The following is a 25152-nucleotide window of genomic DNA, read 5'->3' as shown; positions in this document are numbered from 1 at the left end:
TTAAGTTCAGGAGATAGAGCAGCGAGAGTTTGGGGGATGAAACAGCAAGAGATCAGGAGATAAAATAGCGAGAGTACAGGGAATAAAACAACACCAGTTCAGGAGATAAAACTGAAAGTTCAGGAGTTAAAACAGCTAGAGTTGATGAGACAAAACTGCAAAACTTCTGTCAATCAGATTAAATTTATGCTCTTTGTTTACTGACCTTTTTATTCTTTCATGAAATGTGAATATTGCTGGCTAGGCCAGCATTTATTGCTCATCCCTAATTGTCCTTGTGAAGATAGTAATGAGCCACCTTCATGAAGCGCTGCAGTCCATGCGATGTCGGTGCACCTACATTGCTGCTAGGAATGTCCTTCAGATATTAGAATCAGTGTCTCTTTAATCAATCTAAACCATTCATGATTTTTAAACAACTCCATCAAATCTCTTCTTAGCTGTCTCTGCTCTAAGGAGAGTCACCCCAGCTTCTCCCTGGAACCAAGACTCTTCTATATCCTCTGCAAAGCCTTGCTTTCATTTCTTTTTTAAATATTTGCTATGTTATCCCACAGAAGTAAATGTCCCGAAGACATCAACATTTTGTGTAATACTATATGGAAGAATACATGCAGAAAATACGTACGACTGTAACAGTTGAGAATGGTTTACTGGTCCCAGAACAAACAACAAATAGAAGAAGCAGAGGAATGCTGATCTCATAGCTGGTAATCTCTTCCACTATCGGTCTTCTTGAGCTAACCACTGTGTCAGGCTGGAGTCAGTGTGGATCTATCTTGGAAAGCTCAGTGTTCATTCCTTCCCGAATGCCCATTATTTCTAGGGCTAACCCATGTCTCATGCCAATCAATTATTCAATTCTCCAATTGGCAAGCACCATATATCCAAGGTTGTTCCCTCCTATTTCTGTCCATCAGTCCAAGAAGCCATTTCAAGGCTCATGCCTTGCTAGAGCATCCTGCTTACCTTTACTCAGACAGTTGATTTAGAGATGGCTTTATTGGCATTATCAGGTTTAGGAATGTCATGTACCAGAGTCTGCACTAGAGTCATGTATTTGGAAGAGATAATAGCCCTACACTGCCCAGTGTCTGTGTCAGCCAGATGGTTGCTACAGAATCCTTCTTAATAAGGAAGAAAGAAAACTATTTCTATAACATATGATTAATTTCCTAAGATTGTATAATTTCATTAGACAGTCATTTCTAACAGCTGGTGGGGAGGGCAGGGTAGGTGGTGTGGTGTGGGTGGTGGAGAGTGGATTTCTGCAGGGCCTTTCTTATTTGTCCACCATAATTTTGGTGGAAGAGTGGGAGAATCCTCTTAGAAATTCTTGGTAGTTCCCCTTCGAATTCACTTCTAAAGCATGTGCCATTTACCATGCTGTTTGGGTGATATTACTCATCAAGAATAAACAGGAATGGCAGGGAATGGAATTGTGCTTTTTTCTCAAGTCAATCTGACACAGTGCAGGAGTACTGCAATCCTTGATTTCCATCACTCCCCTGTTGGCGCCCATATCTTCAACTACCTAGCCCTTAACCTCTGGAATTCCCTCTTATCATTTTCATATGGACAACAAAGCCAAAAAATAAATCCAGCTAAGGTAAGTTGAGATTATTCACAAAAATAATGAAGACTGTTGCCACCCCGTGACCCCACCATCCATGGCCGAGTTCCACCTTGGAAACTCCTGTTATGCTGCAAGAGATGGAACATTTTCCTCAATAACAATTTAGTGCATTCCTAAAAGTTTTAAAACTAGATAACAATGAGTGCATGAGAAAATATAGAGCAAGGAAAAAGCCATTTCTCTAGACATTCTGCTCTTTTCTTTAGATAACATACAATCTCAACTGTCATTAATATTTCCCCCAGGAGAGCTGAATAACTGCAAGTTCTTTCAACCCTCAAAATAAGCCAGTGAAGATTTCAGGATATCAGTCCAACATTAAAGCTCATTTTTATTCACACCTAAACTGATGCATCCCATAGATGTCAATCTTATCAGTCCCTATGGGGCATAAACCCACAAAGAGACAATGTCCTCTGTTCACTATTTATAGCAAAATTGTAACTGTGTCATTTATGCATGCACTTACAACTCAGCTCCATACACAAAGTAGAAGGATTCCTTCACCATTGTGTTTATCATTAGAAATTTCAACCATGATCTAAACTATACATTCATCCAGCTTCACTTAAGAGGATTAATCAACACAGCCTAAATTAATTTTCCTAAGGCCTGTTTCACATATTCTTTTGGTATTTTTTGGTTTTCTAATTATAGCAAAATAAATTAACCTATTTGGTTGTGCATTTTCTGTACCCGACTGATATTTTAGAGTCATACGGACCCAAAACATTAATTCTGTTTCTCCCTCCACAGATGCTGCCAGACTTGCTGAGTTTTTCCAGCATTTTCTGTTTTTATTTGACATTCTAGACACCTGCTTCTCCTGCCATTTGTTATTCCTGTCCAATAATGAATTTGTAAAGCTTTCTTAAATGCTATTAAATTTACATTCGTTATCTGGCAGCATAATCTGGGCGAGTATTATATTGCTGAAAGACTTCATATTGTTTATAAATAGATTACTAGCAAGGAACCCAAAATAGATCCTCATGTAAATCCACAAGTCAGTGGGTGGAATTTTGTAGCCCTATCATGACGGGCGTGGGGATGGAAAATGGAACAAGCTGTTCAAAAGTCCATTGACTTCAGCGGGACCAGAAAATCATGCCAGCGAGACGGGCTGTAAAATTCCACTCAGTGTTTCACAGAATCACCTCCATTGTTTTAACATCTGCTTTCTACTACCAAACTAGCCTTCAATCCAACAAGCTAGATTTGCATTAGTTTTAAACTTCTTTAAATGCCTCCTGAAAACCACGTAACTTATATCCACTAGATAGCCCACATTCACTAATTTAGAGTCATCCTTAAATGATTCTAGCAAATTATTAGCACATAATTATTGCTTCCAAACTTATGCCAACAACACCTCTTGGTTTTTATGTACTTTGAATGAATAAAGATAGTCCTGTAAAATGCTTTCAAATATGTTAACGCCTACAAATGGCACGCAAGATGAATTAGAATTCCTGTATTCATACCTCCCATTTGGATAACAGAATCACAATGACGATCCTGCTGAGTTCCTGAACATGTTAATCAGCATGAGTTCTCCAATCATTAAATGGTCCAAAGGTTTATAATGCATACTGTCTGACTCAGATGAATTTGTTTTGGTGGCAATGACTTAGTGCCTAAAATGAATTAAAAGAACATATTTTCTAACTAAGAGATGCATTTATAGAATGAGACAAAACAACTGGATGGAGATGACTAATGCAGTTCAATGCTGTCTGATATTTGATAAGATCCATTCCTTTGATGTAATTAGTATAATTGCTCCTATTAAGTTCGTGCAGTTGTTAAGGATAATTTAACTCATGGTAGAGCTCAATATTGTCATTTAAGTTCCCTATGATTAAACTATATCTTTGAATCTAATTTTACAATGGGAAAAGTCAGTATAATATAATGGCCCGGAGTTTCCAAAGAGCAGCAATCAATATTGGATTGCCACTCCGCTCGAACGTTCACCCTCTCAATGCTGCTCCGCATTTCTTGCCAGGTCTCCCAAGCCTGGCTTTTCCAGAAATGTGGAGTGCAGTATCCCTCAGAGAACGCCAACGTAGTGGATTTGGATTGGGTGGAAGATAGGACAAGGCCCCTTTATATGGTACCAGTTGCCATGTTGTAAGTTTATAGTTTGAATGTTAGTGAATGGATAAATGAATGATTGGGTAGGGTGGGTGCACTAAGTGGGTACGGTGGATGAGGTGGGTAAGTGGGTAGGGCATAGGAGGGTCAGATGGCAGGTAAGTGAGGAGGTAGGTAGGTGAAGTGATAGATGGGTAAGGCAGTAGGTGGGCAAGGTTAGAAAGGAGGCAGATGGGTGAGGTGATAGATGGGTGGGTGAGTTTGTAGATGAACAGGGTGGCAGGTGGGTGAGATGGTGGGTGGCTGAGGTAGTAGATAAGTTGGGTGGCAGGTATGTGAGTGGTTAGATGGGTTGGGGGGTAGTCAGGTGGTTTGGTTGTAGTTGGGTGGCATTAAGGGGTAGTCAGTTCTAGTCAGGAGTGATGGTCGGGGATAGTGAGGCCAGGAGAGGTATTCAGGTTGGGTAGGAGGGTACTTAGGGAATTGGATTGGGGGTAGTTTGGTGGTGAGGGAGGTAGCTGGTTGGGTCAGGGGCTAGTTGGGGAGATCGAGGTAGTTGGGGGATCAGGGCAATAGTCGTCGGGTCAGGGGCCTACACCGGGGTTAGAGAGTTAGTTGGGGTTGGTGGGGGCGGAAATCAAGGAGGAATTTGGGTGGTCAGTGTGAGTGATTGGAGTGTCAATTCTGGAGTTACCCAGGAGTTCAGCTAAGGGGAGAATTTTCTTCCCGTCGGGGGGAGTTGGGCGGGAGCAGGCGCCCACCTGCACCGAAAGTAGCACAGGGGACGATTGGCTGCGCACCTCCATTTTACATGGGTGGGTCAATTAAGTCCCACCCAGTGTGACACGCACCTGGAAGTGCTGAGCACTCCCTGTGCGGGCGGGGGGAAGAGGCTGAGTCGGAGCCTGCGCTGTTTCGTGTATGTGCGCTAAAGAGTGCAGAAATCTCACTGAGACACAGAGCTGATTACTTTAATTTTTACAAATTTTAATAAAGGAAAAAAAAATTAAAGACATGTCCCCTCATGTGACAGTGTCACGTAAGCTGGGACATGTCTATGAATTTTATTTAAAATTTCTATTAATGTTTTAAAACCTTCATGAAATCTCATCCCGCCCATGGATGGGGTTTCATGATAAATGCAAAGGCCGACTGGTCTCTTTGCCTGCCCACCAACCTTAAAGTTGGACAGGCAACTCAGTTAGTTCATTCAACAGGCCCGACATCACCGCGGGTCAATTTATGCGCTGGCGAGCACCCATCCCCCGCAAACTTGCCAACCGAAAAATTCTCCCCAAAGTCAGAGAAATTTGTGGAGGGTTCATGGAGCAGAGAGATTGTATATTGGAAGGTCAAACTTTCTGGGCAATTCTCACATAGGTTAGCACATCGGGACTTCAGGACTTCCATACAGTCCTGACGTGCATCATTGGTCATACATCCGGTCTCCGACAATCCAGAGGCTGGAAGATTTGTCCCAATATTTGCACACAAGTGACAGAAGGACATGGGAATTTTTTGATTTGTTTTATAGTTTTATTACTGATTGTTAATTAAAGGCTTACAAGCAATTGTTGAGTATCGATTGGACCAATAGTGAAAATTGGCCAGGCTTTCTGTAGTTTAATTAAAGGTGCCCTTTCACTGGAGCTGTTAAATGTCACAAATAAATAGGATTGCTACCCAGTCCTCACTAGAAGTTTGAGATAATTGGACTAAAGATAAGACAATACCTGTTTTGGAGAATTGTGCTTAATTAAAACCACTGAGCTGCTTTAATTTATAATTCAGTATAATTTTCCAAACCTTCAGTCATTCCAAGTCACCAAATTCCTTCAATGTCCACTTCGTCCCCTTGTAAAGTGTTTGGAACTATTCACCCATGTGAACAGTGATACCTAAACATACCATGTTGCAGTTCATTTCCAGTTTGAAAGATAAGTCATTTCATTTATTAAAATTTCAAACTTCTTATTTATTTTAGCTAGTCTGCCAACACAACAGGGAAAATTAATCTTCCTCTGTTTAGGGGAAACTATGCAGAATGGGAGTTAAAATTCAAGGAGTGCACTTGCTGCTCTTTAGCCACCCCACAGACATTTAGTGTCATATGTGCTAAACTTAAATAAGAGTAATTACAATGGAATGAGGACAGAGTTGGCTGGGGCGGACTGGGAAAGCAGTTTAGCAGAAAAGATGGTTAGTGAGCAATGGCAGATATTTAAGAAAATAGTTCATGGCTCACAACAAAGATAGATCCCCGTGCAGAAGAAGGATTCAAGGAAGGGGATAAAGCAACCATGGTTAGACGAGGAAGTTAAGGACAGTATCAAATTGAAAGAAAAAAACATACAATGTGGCAAAGATTAGTGGTAAGCCAGGGGATTGGGAAAGTTTTAAATACCAACAAAAGATGACCAAGTAAAAAAGAGAGAGAAAATAAACTTTGAGGGTAAACTAGCAAGTAACATAAAAAGAGACAGTAAGAGCTTCTTTAAATATATGAAAAGGAAGAGAGGGGAGAGAGGGGCCAAAGTGAAGATAGGCCCCTATGAAAGTGAGGCTGGGGAAATAATTATGGGGAACCAGGAAATGGCAGAGGAGTTGAATAAATACTTTTCATCAGTCTTCACATTAGAAGATACTAATAGCATTCCAAAAATATCAAATAATCAAGGGATAAAAGCAAGGGGGGAAGAAATAAGTACAATAGAGAGAAAAAGTAGCAGGGATCAAAAAGTGTTTGTGGGTCACTTCAAGTCTCATAAAGAGTGAGAGGCTGAATTTGGAAGTTAAATTCTGGAATACACCAACATTTACATCAAGAACTTTGGAGAAGACATGAGCACCACCAGGCTGAGGGAGATCTTCAATGTGTTTGGAACGACGCAGAGTGTTCGGGTCATGACTGATGAGAGAGGTCGTTCTAGGGGATTTGGGTTTGTCACTGGGGCTATTGGGGCTAAAGACCAATAAGTCCCTTGGACCTGATGGGTTGCATCCTAGGATATTAAAGTAAGTAGCTACACAAATAGTGGATGCACTAGTAGTAATCTTCCCAGAATCCTTAGATTCCAGAAAAGTCCCAGAGGATTGGAAAACTGCCAATGTAACACCCTTATTCAAAAAGGGAGGGAGACAAAAAACAGGTAACTATAGGCCAGTTAGCTTAACATCTGTCATTGAGAAAATATTGGAGTCTAAAATAAAAGATGTGATAGCAGAGCATTTAGAAATACATAATTTAATCAAGCAGAGTCAGCATGGCTTAATGAAGGGGGAACCATGCCTGATAAATTTATTAGAATTCTTGGAGGAGGTAACAAGCAGGATTGATAAAGGGGAACCAGTCGATGTAATATATTTGGATTTCCAACAGGCATTCGTTAAGGTACCGCATGTAAGGCTACTTAATAAGATAACAGCCCATGGTGTTGGGGGTTGTATATTAGTATGGATAGAAGATTGGCTAACAAAAAGAAGTCAGGGAATTGGGATAAGGGGGGCATTTTCAGGATGGCAACCTGTAACTAGTGGAGTGCCACAAGGATCAGTGCTGGGGCCTCAATTATTTACAATATATTAATGACTTAGATGAGAGAAATGAATGTACTATCTACAAGTTTGCGGATGACACAAAAATAGGTGGGAAGTCAAGTGATGAGGATGACACAAGGAGTCTACAGAGGGATATAGACAGGATAAGTGAGTGGGCAAAAACTTGGCAATGGAAAATAATGTGGGAAAATGTGAGGTTATGCACTTTGGCTGGAAGAATAGAGGAGCTGAATATTATTTAAATAAAGTAAGACTGCAGAAAGCTGCAACACAGAGAGATTTGGAATCCTTGTGCATGAATCCCAAAAGCTAACATTCAGGGTCAACAGGTAATAGGGAAAGCAATGTTGGCCTTCATTTCAAAGGGAGTTGAGCATAAAAATAGGGAAGCCTTACTAAAATTATACAAGGTACTAGTTAGACCACACCTAGAATACTGTGAACAATTTTGGTCCCCTTATCTAAGGAAATATATACTGGCATTGGAGGCAGTCCAGAGAAGGTTCATTAGGTTGATCCTGGGTTTGGAGGGATTTTCTTATAAGGAGAGGTTGAGCCAGTTGGGCCTGTACTCATTGGAGATTAGAAGAATGAGATGCAACTTGATTGAAACAAGTAAGGTTCTTAGGGGACTTGACAGGGTAGATGCTGAGAGGTTGTTTCCCTTTGTGGGTGAATCTAGGACCAGAGGGCATAATCTCAGAGTAAGGGGGCATCCATTTAAAACAGAGATTATGAGGAATTTCTTCTCTCAGAGAGTAGTCAATCTGTGGAATTCTTTATCGCAGAGGGCTGCAGAGGATAGTATACCGTGCTAGAGCTGCCTTGGGCCAATGCTTACAATGATGCTGATGAATTGAGTACATGAAAACTGTATGGCCTCCACCTCAATGAACATGGGTGCAGGTTGAACATGAATAGCACCGTCCTCCCACCCCTCACCACCACCCCAACCCCACCTAATAAAATCACAAAACTCCATTTTTGGCTCAAGTTGTTGGGGTAACAAAATTGAAAAGAATTGATCAATTTGAAACTGCTGAAAGGGAGAAAAATCAGCTGGAATTTCCAAAAGATTGTTGGTTAATTAGGCTCCAATGGTGTGAAGAAATTGAAAAGAAATAATTTCTTCAATTTCTTACAAAGATTTAGCTTAGTTCTTAAAGTGGATTTTATTATTATATTGTATAATAATAATAATAGTTATGTTATAAAGCTGTAAAATACAGACGGTTGACATGTATGTAAGTAGTATTAACAAAGTACTGGAGAAAGCAGAAAAGGAAATGTCTTGAGACTGGGAAACAAAAAAAAAACGTAACCAAGTTCCTGCACAAACCACAGTAGAGGAAAGGAAGATCAGGCACATTCTTCTGAAAGCTTGTTGTTCAATGTTGCAGTTCAGGTAGAATAGTTTCAAAGCCACTAGTGACGTGAGGTGAACCAGGATCCAGAAATGGTCCTGGCTTGCAATTATTTTCTAAGTCTAGGAGTTGAAGAACACCCAGTTTGAAAGGCAATCCATTTCTGACCCTCACTTTCGTATGAATTCAGTTGGTGCCAGCTAGGAATGTGCATAACCAGAGGGGAACACGAGATCAGTGTTAGTTAAATCCAAGTCCTTAGCTTGCCCCAATTCCTTCCCCTTCTTTGGTGACCAATACTTGTGACCTTTTGGGTGTCTCTCTAGCACTGCTTCTTAAGTTTTCTTCATTCCTTAACTTGTTTGAAATTCATGTTTAATGTTGCACCAGATGAGAACTCATGTAGCTGCTGCTGGGTTTCTTGCTGAAGTAGAATGAAAGTCTCACAAGAAGTTTGATTGCTTTTGGAGGGCTGGCAAAAGGGTTTATTTTTGTTCCAATAGAAACTGGAAAAATTAGAAACACTCAATACGTTGGGCGGCATCTTTGCAGAGAGAAACAGAGGTCAGTGAGCCTTTGTCGGAATTAGTGCAAATAATAGACCCAAAGCATTGTCTCTGTTTCTCTCTCCACAAATGCTTCCTGCATTTCAAGCATTTTCTGTTTATATTTAATATTTCCAGCACCTGCAGCACTTTGCTCTCCTATTATATGGTCCTTGATGAACATTCATTTAAAATTAGAAAACATTTATTACTCAATGCAAAGTGTAATTTTTCTGTAAACTAACCATATCTTTGTGGATAGAAATAGTGCATTATTGCAAGTGAATCGCTGGTGTTAACTTAATGGAAGGTTTTGTCATTTTAAACTTGTAAGTGAAACCAGGAATCATGCACCAATCAAATATGTCACTATCAATTCAAGATATTTTCATTTGCACATGGGATTGTTGTTTGCAGTGCTAATGAGAATCAAGATTTTTGGATGTTGCTGTCCAAGTATTGCATAGGTTAGGTTCAAAGAAACAGAGCTGACTGCATATTATGAATTATCAGGTTGTATGTAATTGCCTGACATAGCCATGGTTATTAAGTGTATTATCCTGGAACCTGTACTTCTGATGCGTATATAGTAAAAAAAGCTAAAAGGTTTTGCTGAATCTTTATAAAACAGTTCGATCCCACTTTAATGATCTTCACAATCCTGGGCACCAGAAGCATGTGAAGGCTTTGTAGAGGGTTCAGATGAAATTTACTAGAATGGCTCCATTGAGGAGGGATTACAGAGAAGCTGGGGTTGTTCTCCTTAAAGCCAAGGAGCCGGAGGGGATTTGATGGAGGTGTATAAAATTATGAGGTATTTAGATAGAATAATTAGAAACTACCTCCACTGAAGGATCAATAATCAAATGGTCCAGATTTAATTTCATTTTAGTTGATTAGAAAACAAATCAGAGGAGACATGGAGAAAAACTTTTAAATGAAGAATGGTTAGGATTTGGAATGCACTCCTTTAAATTGCGGTGGAAACAGATTCAAACTAGTTTTCAAAAGGAAATCAGATAAACACTAGGAGAATAAAAAATTAGGGCAAGAGCAGGTGAGTAGGTGTGTGGTAGGACTGATTGGATTTCTCTTTGATAGAATTAATGGAGGCCAATGGGCTGAATGGCCTCTTTCTTTGTTGCACTGTTCTATTCTATATAACCCAAAGTACTTTGTAAAGGCACTCATTGGAAGCTGTCAAGGGTTAAAAGGTGGGGAGGGGATAAGAAGCCCAGAAACAGGAGAAGCACCAGGCTTGTGGTTTCTCTCCCTGGCCTTGCCCTTACCATTAGGTGCCATGCAATCTCCTGTGAGAGACAAAGGACAATATCAAAACATTAAGGTCAATTGGGGGAAAATATATTAGAATAATACCTTCCTGACTCTGCCAGTCAATAAAAACTAGCCCAAGAAACCACATTAACTATGACTTATATGGTACCTAATTCTTATAAGGTGTGATCTCTGCCTGAGCCAGTTAAATGTCAGTTGCTAAATGGGATCTGCTTTCAATTATTTAATATCCCCCTCAGTCATAACATCTGCCCAAATCTTTGCAGAACTTGCAAATGTGAAGATCATTCCCCCAACACTTTCATCTATCTAATTATGTTGACAATAAAAAGCAAAGACTCCAACACCGATTCTGATGGACACCAATGGTACCCAGTCTCTAAGCAGATCCATTGCCATTGATAAGAACTTTCTGCCTTTGCGTATGCAGCCAATTTTTATTTCATTTGATTAGCTTCCCAAGAATTTGATTATGGAGTAACCTATTGTAAGATATCTTATCAAAGGTTTTCTGAAAATCCAGGACAATATTATCCAAAATCTAAGTAGACTGTTGTATTCCATAAAAAACTTCTTCAAAGAATTTGATCCAGTTAGTAAGACAGAACCTTGTTTTCAAGAAGTTTGGCTGTCCTTCTCAATTATAGCTAATGCAGCTGAACTCTTTCCTACAGATGGTAATCTGGAGATGAAAAGTATACAGCCATCACAAGAAAAGGGCACAAAGGGGTCTTTGACAAAACATGCAATTTGGAAGGGGAAAGTGGAAAGGATTCCCATTGGCAACAATGACACTCCATGAGAGATGATAGTGATTGGAGTAAAACTATAGATAGAAATTAAAGTGGTACAGGTACAGCCACTGTGTGTAATTTTTACTGGCTAATACTAAAATATTAATCAATTAATTAATCGAGAAACCTTTTTGCTGCGATATTCACATCTGATTCCCAGGTCTTGACAATTCTGCTGAACTACCATGCTGATTTTGAGAACAAGTAATGGACAGACATTTAACCCTGAACTTCCCACCTGTAATAGGTATTGCATGTTAATATTGATACTTATAAAGTAGGAATGCACTTTGAGGTGGAATACTTGTGACAGAATTTCCATTATACCTTTGGACAGTAAGGCTGCCGTCTAGGAGTGCAAAGTTAGAAAATTACTTCTTACTTAATTGATGTAGTTAATCAATAACTATGGCCAGAATTTTCCTGTTGGCGATTTGGGAGTGGGGCCCGCTCGCCGACAGGAAAATGACGCGGAATGACGTTGGGAGGAACCCCCAACATCATCACGGTCCCTTTAAATTTTTAGGAAGGCGGGCGCACAGCAAAATCAGCTGTCTGCCCGCCGACCTGTCAATGGCCAATTGAGGCCATTGACAGGCTAATTAAGATCATTAAAGACCTGCCCGTCCAACCTTAAGGCTGGTGGGCAGGCCAGGAGCCCCAGCGGGCGGGCTTCTGATAATACATGAAACCTCATCCATTGGAGGGATGAGGTTTCGTGTCCATTTTTTAACAGTTTTGTAAAGTTTATGTGGTTTTTATTAACATGTGCCATCTCGTGTGATTCTGTCACATGAGGGGGACATGTTAATAATATTTTTATTTTTCTGTTTTTTAACTTCTGTGCACTGTCACTAATCTCCCTGAGACAGCACTTAGTCTCAGGGAGCACTTTGACAGCTGGGGTTTTCCAGCAAACCCCACCACCCTACCACACCCGCACAGGAAGCGCATAGTGCTTCCTGTAGGGAAGGCCACTCAACACGGCGGCAGGCCCCGTTTCAGCGGCGGGTGTCGGCTGTCTGTCCGCCGCCAAGCCAGTGGGGCCCACATGCTTACCAAGGGCAAAACTGATTGGAAAAGAGACAGTGAATGTTGGAATGAGATAGAGGTGGGAGGGATAATTTTCAATGTACTACCAGAGCATAAAACTGGTGGTCTGTTTGTCTGTTATAGGAACCACCTGATGTCCCTTTCCACTAATTTAAGTTTTATGCTTCAGTGTAAATTGAATATTGTCCTCAGAAAGTTCTGTATGTGATTTTTCAAACAAGGTGAAGTAATTTATCTTTTGTTGCATCAAATTACATCAGAACCCTAAAGTGAATGAGTGGGCATGTGCTGCATTTTTTATGGACTCTGCTCCATTAGGACCACAGTTTCATTTTTTTTAACTTAGCAACCTTGGATAACAGCTGCCCTTCACCATCTGGGCGAAGCTGATATTTTAAAGCTGGGTGACAGTGCCAAAAAGTGGTTTGAAGTATAATGGTGCATTTATGTCCTCTGAAGAACAGGATCAAAGTTTTGTGTAACTGAATATTCAATACTCCAAGATATGTGTCATCTCTGAGTATGTTTAACTACTTCCAGTCATTTTATCACCGGGTTAAAAATTATGGGAAATATCAAGTAATGTAAATCTGTGATAAGAATCCTTGGATTAAAAAGTATAATTATATCCTCTCTCTATGTAGATAAACAGGTTACTATTAATGTGGCAGCAACAGATTTTTAAAGTGGGTAAAATGGGTGTTGAAAAAGTAAATGAATGATAATGAAGTGAAATTTCTTCCTCTTGGTTTTACATTATTATTCTCTTAAATATATATCAACAGTTGTGATGTTGTTGCAAGCAACTGATTCTAGAATATTTCGATGATTTGGTGAAGACTCCTGACACAGATTGGATCATCAAGTTGAGAGTTTTGAAAAAAACAATTGTAAAACAAATACTATCTATTAAAGATCACCAGAATTCCATAGCACAGGACTGGTTCAGTTGGTTATTGCCTTTGGCTAGTCATATTCTACTGATAATCTGTAAAATGCAAAGTGCAACGAGCAACATCATGTCATGCTGCAAGCTATAAATAGCATGCTTCTTGGCGGGAGAGAGTCCATGCTCCACTTCCATGCTTCTAAGCTATTAAACATTTGAAAACACACACCTTTGAAAGAAAATGACCTGTGCTAATTTAATCACATGCCCAGGAGATCCAACAGACCTCTTCTCAAACTTAATTTCACACCACAGATGCTTCTGAACACAAATTGTGTGAGGTGGTGTTGCTTTGATCACAGCAGGAGTCTCAGGGGAATCTGAACATAAGAATTAAAAGCAGGAGCAGACCAAACAGCCTCTCAAAGCCTTCTCTGTCATTTAATACAATCATGACTGATCTTTTACCTTGACTCAATTTTCCAGCCCACTCCCTACATCTCTTGATTCCCTGAGAGATCAGAATCTATCTCAGCTTTGAATATACACTATGATGGAGTATTCACAAACCTCTGGGTAGAGAATTACACAGATTCCCATTCGTCCAAGTGAAGGAATTTCTCTGCATCTGATTCCTAAATATATGGAGGTAATGTTTTTATTCCTGTTTGTCAGCCTGTTCATCTGTAAACAATATATCTCAAAAGCTATTGGACGGATTTTAACGAAACCTGGTACACAGATAGGGAATGGCCCAAGGAAGAGGGAAAATGTGATTCCCGATCTTGGATTATTTAAAGGCTCCATTAGCATTAGGAGATAGGGTAAAATGACGTTTTTATTTTAGAATGTTGTATGTTGTTTTATTTAAAATGTTGTGAGTTGTTTTATTTAAGGTGTTGTGGGTTGTTTTAGAATATTGTGTGTTGTCTCAGTTCCTGGGGTGTAATTTGGCACAGCTGTCAAAATGTGAGCAGATTTTTCAGAGCAGGTTGTTGTATGTGGATTGGCCTGAAGTCTCCTCAGTGAGATGGAATCTCTTAATAAAAAAATATTTTCTCAGCTTTGTAGTTTCAGAGCATCAACCAGGCAGGGAAAAGCTTCAAGGAAGGGCTGCGTAATTGTAATAACATTGAGTTAACACAGCATGGAAGATGTATGTGCTCTACTGAGTACCCTCTTCACTTGTTCTGAGACTGTGTTCCTGGACTGAGACACCTGCCTTTATCTTATGCAGGAACCAAGCTTTTACTTCAGGGTAACTCATCGTAACAAGGAGCTATAAACAGGGCGACATTGTTGGGAGTTTATTTACAATAGTCAACGTTATGTACCAATGATTAACGCCCATGCCCACATGGAGTAATTACATTTTCTAACCTTTCTAAGCCTGCTGCTACATCTTGATGCTCCCCGGACATCCACAGTGGAGGTGTGGGCAGCCTGCTGACTGCAACACCCTGTCTGTGGTGACCTTAGCGGGCGTCTCTGAAGGGTCAAGACCTGGAGGCCCCTGGACTGCTTCTGGGATCCTGCTGTGCGGCACTGGCACCCTATTCGACTTGTCGAGCTGGAGCTGCTGGAAGAGGAAGAAGAGATTTGGATGGGCCAGACACTCCCAGGTCACCTGGGTGGATGGCCCCAGGGTGTGCACCTGCTTATCTTCCTTTCTATGGGTGCCCAAGGGCCCCTGGCTGACTCCTTGAGGAGAAGAGGAAGCTGGAGTGAGATCGAGCTGCCCCATACCCCACTCACATGAACACTGTTGGAAGCCAATTATGTCATAAGCGATGGAGTTCAGCCCACACGCAGTGCAGGACCAATGTCCTGAACCAAGGTCTCCATGATGGCCGCCATCTTACCAGTGTTGACCTCGGTGCATTGGCATGCCAGCGCTATCACCTCAGGCTGAAGGAGGACGGACTTCTCCATCATGCCTTGCAATCTGAGGAGTGCAGCAGGCATCCTTTTCTGATGTTCCCAAGCTAGTCTTTGCAGATCTAGCGATATGACCGAGTCCAGAGGCTTATCATCTGACTCGGACTCAGCAGGTTTCTGGCCTCCAGCAGTCCTCCGAATGCTGGATGCCTGGGAAGACCCTGCCGCCACCTGCTGTGGATCAAACATTGCAATGTGCTCACCAGATTGTGATCCCGAGGCTGCTTTAGAACTATGTCCCACCGAGATAGTGTCTCTGTGCTGATGAAGTGTGTTGGTGAGCTCTCCAATGGGTCTTCAACAAGGGTGTCATCAGATTCTTCTTTTAAAGGGTTTTCAGGGACTTGAGTCGAGGACCTGTGTCATGGACCCCATCAGCTGCTTCCCAGATGTGCCTGCGAAAGCAAGGAGAGATAATTAATGCATGGCAGGGGACTGCAGAACAGGGGAACTCACTCACAGCATGGTTGTCTGATGGATTTTGCACTGCTGGATCCTCACTTGGATCAACACTGCCAACCTCACCATCAGCACTGGAACGATCCAGATCATTGCTAATGGGATGTCTGTCAGGACCTTGATTTCAGACATTCCTCCATCAGTCTGCGACTTCTCCCTTTTTTTCTGTGCCAGCTTGTTCTGCATGAATACAGATGGGACGAGTGGGGAGGCAGTGGCATTGTGGTATTGTTACTGGACTAACAGTCCAGGGACTTAGGGTAAAGTCTTGGGGACCCAGGTTCAAATCCCACCATGGCAGATGGTGAAATTTGAATTCAGTGATAATCTGGCATTAAAAAGTCTGATGATGACCATGAAACCCCATCACTAATATGCTTTAGCATGGTTGCCTTTTCAGCAGAAGGAAATCTGCTGTCCTTACCTTGACCTGGTCTATATGTGACTTCTGACCCACTGACCTACAGCAATGCCCTCTGTACAAGGCCAATTAGGGATGGGAAATAAATGCTAGCCTCACCAGTGACACCCGCATGAATAAATAAAAAAAAGCAGGATGCCTGATATGCCTGGCATGTGTGGTTGGTGAGTGGTGCCATGGATGGGATGAGAACACAATCCACAGGGCAGTTGAATGTGTGTGTGAGAGAGTGAATGGTGATGTCCCTTGAACTGGCAGTGAGTGAGATTCCTGTGGATGTGTATTGGGTTTGTGACTTGAGTTTAAAAACTGGCGGAACAAAGGAGATCATTCATCCTCTTTTTCATTTGGTAACTGTCCTCTTTTGCAAGGCGTTGGTGCTGACCACTGCTGTCACTGCCTCCCATGCAGGATTGGTGACCTTGCTTGCTGGTCTTCGTCCAGAGCATAGTTGGTGGGGAGGGGGAGATGGGGTGGGGTGGATAGAGGGAATCGAGGTGGCCTTCCACTGCTTCCAACAGGGACATCAAACTAGCATCACTAAATTTGGGGACTGCCATCTTCTTTGCTTTTGGGGCCATCTGCCGCCTGGAGCAGTCCTGGTCTGAAAACATGAAGTAGGCTGGCACACTTTAAATATGATGCCTGGAACGAGGAAGCGCTGTGGTCACGGTGCGCCGAGCTATTCCAAGCCTGTTCAGCAGCGATCCGGCATGCTCCCCGTGAATGCGTAATTAATGAGGCAGACCGTAGCAGGAATGGGACAATACATCACAAAATGCCGCCATTTCAGCCGATGGGTATTGCAGCTGATTGGTGAGTAAATCCTGGGAGCAGACTCGGAAAGAGGAGCACAGGAGCGGTGAGTATAAATTTAGCTTACCTCGGGGATTTGCGGCCTTGTCCCCAGGATGCAGTCTCGGAGGGAGGAGCACCGGAGTGGTGACCTCGGGGCACAGAGTAACTGAAGCCAAAACTGAAAAAGTGACATCACGGGAAAGCTGTGAGCTGATTGGTTGGTAGGAAATCTGCACCAAATTTGAAAAAAAACTGCAAAGCTAATCAATAAATTAATTATCTAAGTCGGGATAGCTGGGCACATGATGTGCTGTAGCTGTATGATGCGGGAGCTGGCAGCTCCCATTGCGAGCCGCAGTGAGCACATCTGCAGCAACTGCTGGTTGTTGGAGGAACTCCGGCTCAGAATTGATGAGCTGGAGTCTGAGCTCCAGACGCTGTGGCACATCCGGGAGGGGGAGAGTTACTTGGACGTTTTGGTTCAGGAGGCGTTCACACCCGATAGATAAAGTACCTCAAGTTTGGTCAGTGGTCAGGGTCAGCAGTGTGTGACTGCAAGTGAGGCATGTAGAGGGATCCTGTGTTCAGGAACAGAGGAGCCTCAGCTCTTGACTTTGTCCAACAGGTACGAGGTACTTGCGCTCTTTGTGGATGAGGAACAGGGCTAAAGGGAGGATGAGCCAGCTGACCAAGAGGCCATTCAAGAGGGGGGAGTAAAAAGACAAGTGGTGTTTGTAGAGGATTCTACAATTAGGGGAATTGATAGCATCCTTTGTAAGCAGGATCGAGAGTCCCACATGGTATGTTGCCTGCCCAGTGCCAGGGTGAGGGACATCTCTGACCGGCCTGAAAGGATATCTGAGAGGGAGGGGGAGGATCCAGTTGTTGTGGTCCACGTCGGGACAAATAACATAGTTAAGACTAGGAAAGAGGACCTGTTTGGGGATTATCAGGAACTAGGAACTAAATTAAAGAACAGGTCCTCTAGGGTTATAATCTCCAGATTACTACCGGAGCCACATGCAAATTGACATAGGGATGCGAGAATAAGGGAAGTAAACACGTGGCTAAAGGAGTGGTGCAGGAAAGAGGGGTTCCATTTTGTGGAGCACTGGCATCAGAATTAGAACAGGAGGGATCTGTACCGTCGGGATGATGTCCACCTTAACCGATCTGGGACCAATTTTCTAGCGAAAAGGGTAAATAGGGTGGTCAACAGGACTTTAAATTAGAAAGTGGGGGGGGGAGGGGAGGGTAAAACTCCAAGAAGTATGACTAATGGGAAACAAAGCAGCAGGTTAGCGTGTGGGTGGGGTGGATTCAACTTCATGGAAAATTATGAAAAAACTGAAAAGAAAGGAGAGCCCAGGAGAGGCTATTAAAGTCTCCAGAACACAAAATAGGACAGAGTGTTTGGAAAGGGCTAGGAATGTAACTTCAAGCACATCAGATAACGAGATAACAATGAGAAAAGGGATGGGAAATACAGGACTGAAGGTGTTGTATCTGAATGCACGCAGTATATGAAATAAGGTAAATGAGCTTGTGGCGCAGATTGAAATTGGCAGGTATGATGTGGTGGGCATCACGGAGGCATGGCTGCAAGGGGATCAGGACTGGGAGCTAAATATCCAAGGATATACATCCTATCAAAAAGATAGGCAGGTTGGCAGAGGGGGTGGGGTTGCTTTGTTAGTAAGAAATGAAATTAAATCAATAGCAAGAAATGACGTAGGGTCAGATGATGTCGAATCTGTGTGGGTAGAGATGAGGAACAGCAAAGGTAAAAAAACCATAATGGGAGTTATGTACAGGCCTCTGAACAGTAGTCAGTATGTGGGGCACAAGATACACCAGGAGATAGAAAAGGCATGTAAGAAAGGCAAGGTTATAGTGATCATGGGGGATTTTAATATGCAGGTAGACTGGGAAAATCAGGTTGGTAGTGGATCCCAAGAAAAGGAATTTGTGGAATGTCTACAAGATGGCTTTTGGAGCAGCTTGTGGTGGAGCCCACTAGGGAACAGGCAATTCTAGATTTAGTGATGTGTAATGAGGCAGATTTGATAAGGGAGCTTAAGGTGAAGGAATCCTTAGGAGGAAGTGACCATAATATAATAGAATTTACCCTGCAATTTGAGAGGAAAAAGCTGGAATCAGATGTAACGGTATTACAGTTGAATAAAGGCAACTACAGAGGCATGAGGGAGGAGCTGGCCAGGATTGACTGGGAGATGAGCCTAGCAGGAAAGACACTGGAACAACATTGGCAGGAGTTTCTGGGAGTAATTTTGGAGACACAGCAAAAATTAATCCCTCAGAAGAAGAAGCAACCTAAAGGGAGGATGAGGCAACCATGGCTGACAAGGGAAGTCAGGGACAGCATAAAAGCTAAAGAGAAAGCATACAATGCGGTGAAGAGCAGTAGGAAACCAGGGGATTGGGAAGTCTACAAAGACCAACAGAGGACAACTAAAAAAGAAATGAGGAGGGAGAAGATTGAATATGAGGGTAAACTAGCCAGTAATATAAAAGAAGATTGCAAGAGTTTTTTAGATATATAAAGGGTAAGAGAGAGGCAAAAGTGGACATTGGGCTGCTGGAAAATGACGCTGGAGAAGTAGTAGTGGGGAATAAAGAAATGGTGGAGGAACTGAATAGGTACTTTGAGTCAGTCCTCATGGTGCAAGACACGAGTAACATCCCCAAAGTTCAAGAGAGTCAGGGGACAGAGGTGAGTATGGTGGCCATTACCAAGGAGAAGGTGCTAAGAAAACTGAAAGGTCTGAAGGTGGATAAATCACCTGGTCCAGATGGATTACACCCCAGATAGCTGAAGAGATAGTGGAGTTGTTAGTGGTGATCTTTCAGGAATCACTCGAGTCAGGGAGGGTCCCAGAGGACTGGAAAATCACTAATGTGACCCCCCTGTTTAAGAAGGGAGTGAGGCAAAAGACGGGAAATTACAGGCCAATTAGCCTGACCTCGGTCGTTGGTAAGATTTTAGCGTCCATTATTAAGGATGACATTTCAGAATACTTGGAAGTGCATGGTAAAATAGGGCAAAGTCAGCATGGTTTCATCAAGGGGAGATCATGCCTGATAAACCTGTTAGAATTCTTTAAGGAGGTAATGAGTAGATTAGACAAAGGAGAGCCAATGGATGTTATCTACTTGGACTTCCAGAAGGCCTTTGACAAGGTGCCGCACAGGAGGCTGCTCAGTAAGATAACAGCCCATGGTGTTAGAGGCAAAGTACTAGCATGGATAGAAGATTGGCTGTCTGTCAGGAGGCAGAGAGTGGGGATAAGGGGATCCTTCTCAGGCTGGTGGCTGGTGACTAGTGGAGTTCCACAGGGGTCAGTGTTGGGACCACAACTTTTCACTTTATACATTAATGATCTAGATGAAGGAACTGAGAGCATCCTGGCTAGGTTTGCAGATGATACAAACGTAGGTGGAGGGACAGGTAGTATTGAGGAGGCAGGGAGGCTGCAGAAGGATTTGGACAGGTTAGGAATGGGCAAAGAAGTGGCAGATGGAATACAACGTGGAGAAGTGTGAGGTTATGCACTTTGGTAGGAAGAATAGAGGCATAAACTATTTTCTAAATAGGGAGAGGATTCAGAAATCTGGAGTGCAAAGGGACTTGGGAGTCCTAGTCCAGGATTCTATTAAGGTTAACTTGCAGGTTGAGTCGGTAGTTAGGAAGGCAAATGCAATGTTGGCAATTATTTCGAGAGGACTAGAATATAAAAGCAGGGATATGCTGCTGAGGCTTTATAAGGCTCTGGTTAGACCACATTTAGAATATTGTGAGCAATTTTGAGCCTCGTATCTCACGAAGGATGTTCTGGCCCTGGAGAGGGTCCAGAGGAGGTTCACGAGAATGATCCCAAGAATGAAAGGCTTAACATATGAGGAACATTTGAAGACTCTGGGTCTATACTTGATGGAGTTTAGAAGGATGAGGGTGGATCTGACTGAAACTTACAGAATACTGAAAGGCCTAGATAGAGTGGATGTGGGGAAGATGTTTCCATTAGTAGGAGAGACTAGGACCCAATGGCACAGCCTCAGAGTAAATGGAAGACCTTTTAGAACAGAGATGAGGAGAAGCTTCTTTAGCCAGAGAGTGGTGAATCTATGGAATTCATTGCTATAAAAGGTTGTGGAGGCCAGGTCATTGAGTGTATTTAAGACCGAGATAGATAGGTTCTTGATTGGTAAGGGGATCAAAGATTATGGGGAGAAGGCGGGAGAATGGGGTTGAGAAACTTATCACCCATGATTGAATGGCGGAGCAGACTCGATGGGCCGAATGGCCTAATTTCTGCTCCTATGTCTTATGGTCTTATGGACGTCACTCCTGCACTGCTACATGGGCCCAACTCCATCGCTGATGCCATATTTGACCACCAACAGTGTTTAGCTGAGAGCAGTGCTGGACAGATCAATGTCACTCCAACTACTCATTCCGGCCACAGAGTCAGCCGGGGGCACTCAGGCACCCATAGGGAGGAGGGTCAGCAGGTGGCCATCCACCCAGTTGGCTTTGGGAATGATCGGCTCATCCGAATCCTATCTTGCTGTGACCTCCACAGATCCAGCTTCCCAGGCTGAGGAGGGTGTCACTGCTACACAGCAGGACCCTGAAAGTAAGCTTGGGCCCTCCAAGTCTCAGCCCTCCAAAGGACATCCGCCAAAGTCATCATAGACAGGGTGTAGCAGTCAGCAGGCTGCCTCCACGTCCAGTGTGGACTCTGGTGAGCACCAAGACTTAGTGGCAAGGTTAGGAAAGTTAGGTGAAAGTAACTCTTTTGAGCCAAAATAATTGAACGAAAATAACAAAATCAGGGACAAAATAAAAGCAACTCCTTAAAGGGAAACTGCAAAAAGCAAAGACAAAATTTGAAGAAAGCTCACCAACACCAAATCAGTATATGATTGAAGGGGTCACTAAAGCACCCCCAGTCCCTGTGGTGCCCACCGAGCACAGAAGGCCTCAATGGTGACAGCGGATACCGCGTGCTCCCTCTCCAGGGACAGCCGGTCGCAAACATAGCCACAGAAGAGGGACAGACAGTCCAGTCGGACGACCCCCTCGATCGCCCGCTGCCTGGACCTGTTAATGGCCAAGTTGGCCAGGCCCAGGAGCAGGTTCAGGAGGAGCACCCCCTCCCTCCCGGCCCCCCCTCTGCACCGGGTGCCAGTAGATCAGGAGAGTGGGACTGAAATGCAAACAGAGCAACAGTAAAAGGATTTTTTTAAATAACTGAAAAGGGAGTGCAGCCTACAACATTCTATATAGACATGGTCCACGGACTCCACAAGGCCACAAAAGACGCAGGTATCCTGCGAGTCTGTGAACTGACACAACCCATGGTTATATGAAACTGCTGCGTATGGGACCCTCCACCCCAGGGCCCCAAGAGAAAGTGGGAGGACACCCGTGTAGAGGGCCCCCGATTGGACAGTTGTGCAGCAGCACAGGAAACCCCTCCGCGCCGTGCTAAAGGCTATGGAGGGAATTTCCGCGAGGCGATTCAAGTTGCGTGGCACCGGCTCCCAAGGGAGGGTTTGGGACTTGGGCCAGTGTGGAATTCCATCTGAACAGGGGTACGCTCAGACAGAAGACCACCACGCACCTGCGCCATATCGAGGCCCAGAATAATGTCGGGGCCAAGCGCAACTGTCTTAAGGTCTTGAATGGCATTGGCCATGACCCAGACGCCCATGGACACGTGATGCGCCAACTCCTGTGTTAGCATCTAGCCCACTCCTCCGCCACCCAGCACGTCTCCGATCCTGGTCACTCCAGCAGCCAAAGCTCTCCTCTCCACCAGCCACTCTAAAGGGCCGAGTTGTGGATTCCTGAGTAGCGGCTCTCTGACAATAGCCGCTACTCCTGACGGTGGAGAGCTGCATCACGAGGTGACCATGTTCCAGACTTTGATCAGGTCCTCGTATAGGATAGGTAACGCCTGCAAAGGGCCACAAAGGCCCCTCAGGTCTATAAACAGGAGCTGCATGTCATAATTCAGACTGTGCATCTATTGGAAGAAATATATCACCAGGGCACGCCATCTCGGAGGGGGCTCAACCAAGAGTCCAAACAAAACTTTTCCGTAGTTTATCCTGGCAGTGGACATGGCAGAGTAAACCTCCTGGCACTCGCAGTCAGCCAGGCTGGTGAACATGAGGAGCACGTCATCGGCATAAGCTGAGAGGGCCACTCTGCTGCCCGGCCCGCGCAAAACCAATCCCGACAACCCCCTCTGCAAGAATTGCAGGAAAGGCTCCACACAGGTAGAATACAATTGGCCAGACAGAGGGCAGCCCTGGCGGACTCCCCTCCCAAAGTGAAGAGCCACCATCAGGGGCCCATTGACCCTCGCTAGACACTCTGCGGCAGCGTACAGAAGTCGGTTCCAGGTAACGAAATGCGTCCCGAACCCAAATGCTCGCAGAGTCCCGAATAAATATTTGTGATCCACCCTGTCGAATGCCTTCTCCTGGTCAAGAGACAGGAAGGCACTCGATAGAGCAGCCCTCTGGGAAAAGTGGATAATGTCCCAGACCAGATGGATGTTATCAAAGATGATGAGGACCGGGACAGTGTAGGACTGGTCAGGTTGGATCATGTGTTCCAGCACGGTGCCAAGATAAGAAGACATTGCTCTGGCAACGGCCTTGTAATCCGTGCTGAGGAGGGAGACCAGGCACCAGTTCTTAAGGTGGTGGAGAGCCCCCTTCTTAGGCAGCAGGACATTGACCACCCTGCGCTATGAGAGGGCATCTCCCCAGTAGCGATGCTCTACCCCAGGAACCCCGCGTAGTCATTTCCCAGGATGTCCCAGAATGCACTGAAGAACTCCACAGTCAGTCCATCCAGCCTGGGGATTTGCCCCTGGAGAAGCTGCCAAGGGTGTCAGTCAGCTCCGCCAGACTTATTGGGGAGCCAAGCTTTCCAACGCCCTCCAGGCCAACCTGCTGCAGGTCCTCCCACAAAACTCTGCAAACATTCTCGCTGGACGGACCTGAAGAGAAAAGAGCAGTGTGGTAGGATTTGGCAATGACCCTGATGCCCTCCAGATCCGAGACAAGGGATCCACGTAAGGAGCTGCTGACGGACCCCGTGACTTTTCTCCAGCAAGTAGAAGGGGGAGTCACGGTCCAGGTCCCGGAGAAACTGTATCCGTGATCTCACATGCGTGCTGCAGGACCTGACGAGTTGCAGGTCCCGCAGCGCGCCCTTCTTCTCATCATACACCAGCCACAGGGCCGGGTCCGCGTTGGGCTGACGGAGACGTGCCCCCAGGTCGAGCACCTCCTTCTCCAACTCCCCGACCCTGGATTTACGTCACTTTGTCGACCCCCTCGCGTACTTCTGACAGAAGAGGTGGACGTGAGTCTTGCCCACGTTCCACCGTAGCCTCAAGGAAGGGAAGCCTCCTGATCAGACTTTGATCAGGTACTAGTTAAAAATGGTCAATGCCTGCAAGGAGCCACAAAGGCCCCTCAGGTCTATAAACAGGAGTTGCTTCCTTCTCCAGCCGGTCCAGAAACGATGGAACGAGTCCAAGATCCACTCGTCCTCCAGCAGCAGGTTGTTCAAGTGCCAGCACGCGGACCCCATCCAAGCGCAGAATGGAGCGAGCTCCACCCACACCAGACCAGGTCCAAGCACGGCACCCACTGCACAGAAGCTGACGGAACGCAGGACACAGATGCCTTAGAGACGTAAAGGCAGTGGAGTCTGGGCGCTCTGACTCCTGGTGACACAAGGTTGAAAGCACAGGAGTCTGGATGGAGATGTCCACCAAGTTCCTCAACTTACTCACACCTAGCGTGCGATGCTGGGCACCGTGACAGTTCCCGGTCCTGAGGGTACAGTTGAAATTCCCCCCGAGGACGATGCACTTGCCTGTGTCAATGGCGCTGAGATGAGTGGACACTTCCTCAAAGAAGCTTGTTTGCTGCTGCGCGCCCACGGGAGGGTACAGATTCACAAAGTGAAGCGCCGCGCCCCCCAGGCGCACAGTAAGGTGCAGCAGCTGGCCTGGCACCGGGTCCTTGACCCCTCAAGGTCGCCGGCTGAAAATGTGGGGCCAACAAGATAGCCACCCTGCCAGAATTGGAGGCTAGATGACTCATGTAGACCCCCCTCGCCACTCCAGGAGCCACTTAGCTTTGTCTCCCAGAACGGTAAGGGTTTCCTGCAGGAAGCACACCACATACTGCCCATCCATGAGGACTGAGAAGTTCTGGAGCCTGCACTGTGTGTCCCCGCTGATGATGAGG

This window comes from Carcharodon carcharias, chromosome 1, assembly GCF_017639515.1.
Source record: "Carcharodon carcharias isolate sCarCar2 chromosome 1, sCarCar2.pri, whole genome shotgun sequence".
Lineage (NCBI taxonomy): Eukaryota > Metazoa > Chordata > Chondrichthyes > Lamniformes > Lamnidae > Carcharodon > Carcharodon carcharias.
The sequence above is the reverse complement of the archived record's forward strand: the minus strand, read 5'-3'. Positions refer to the sequence as shown.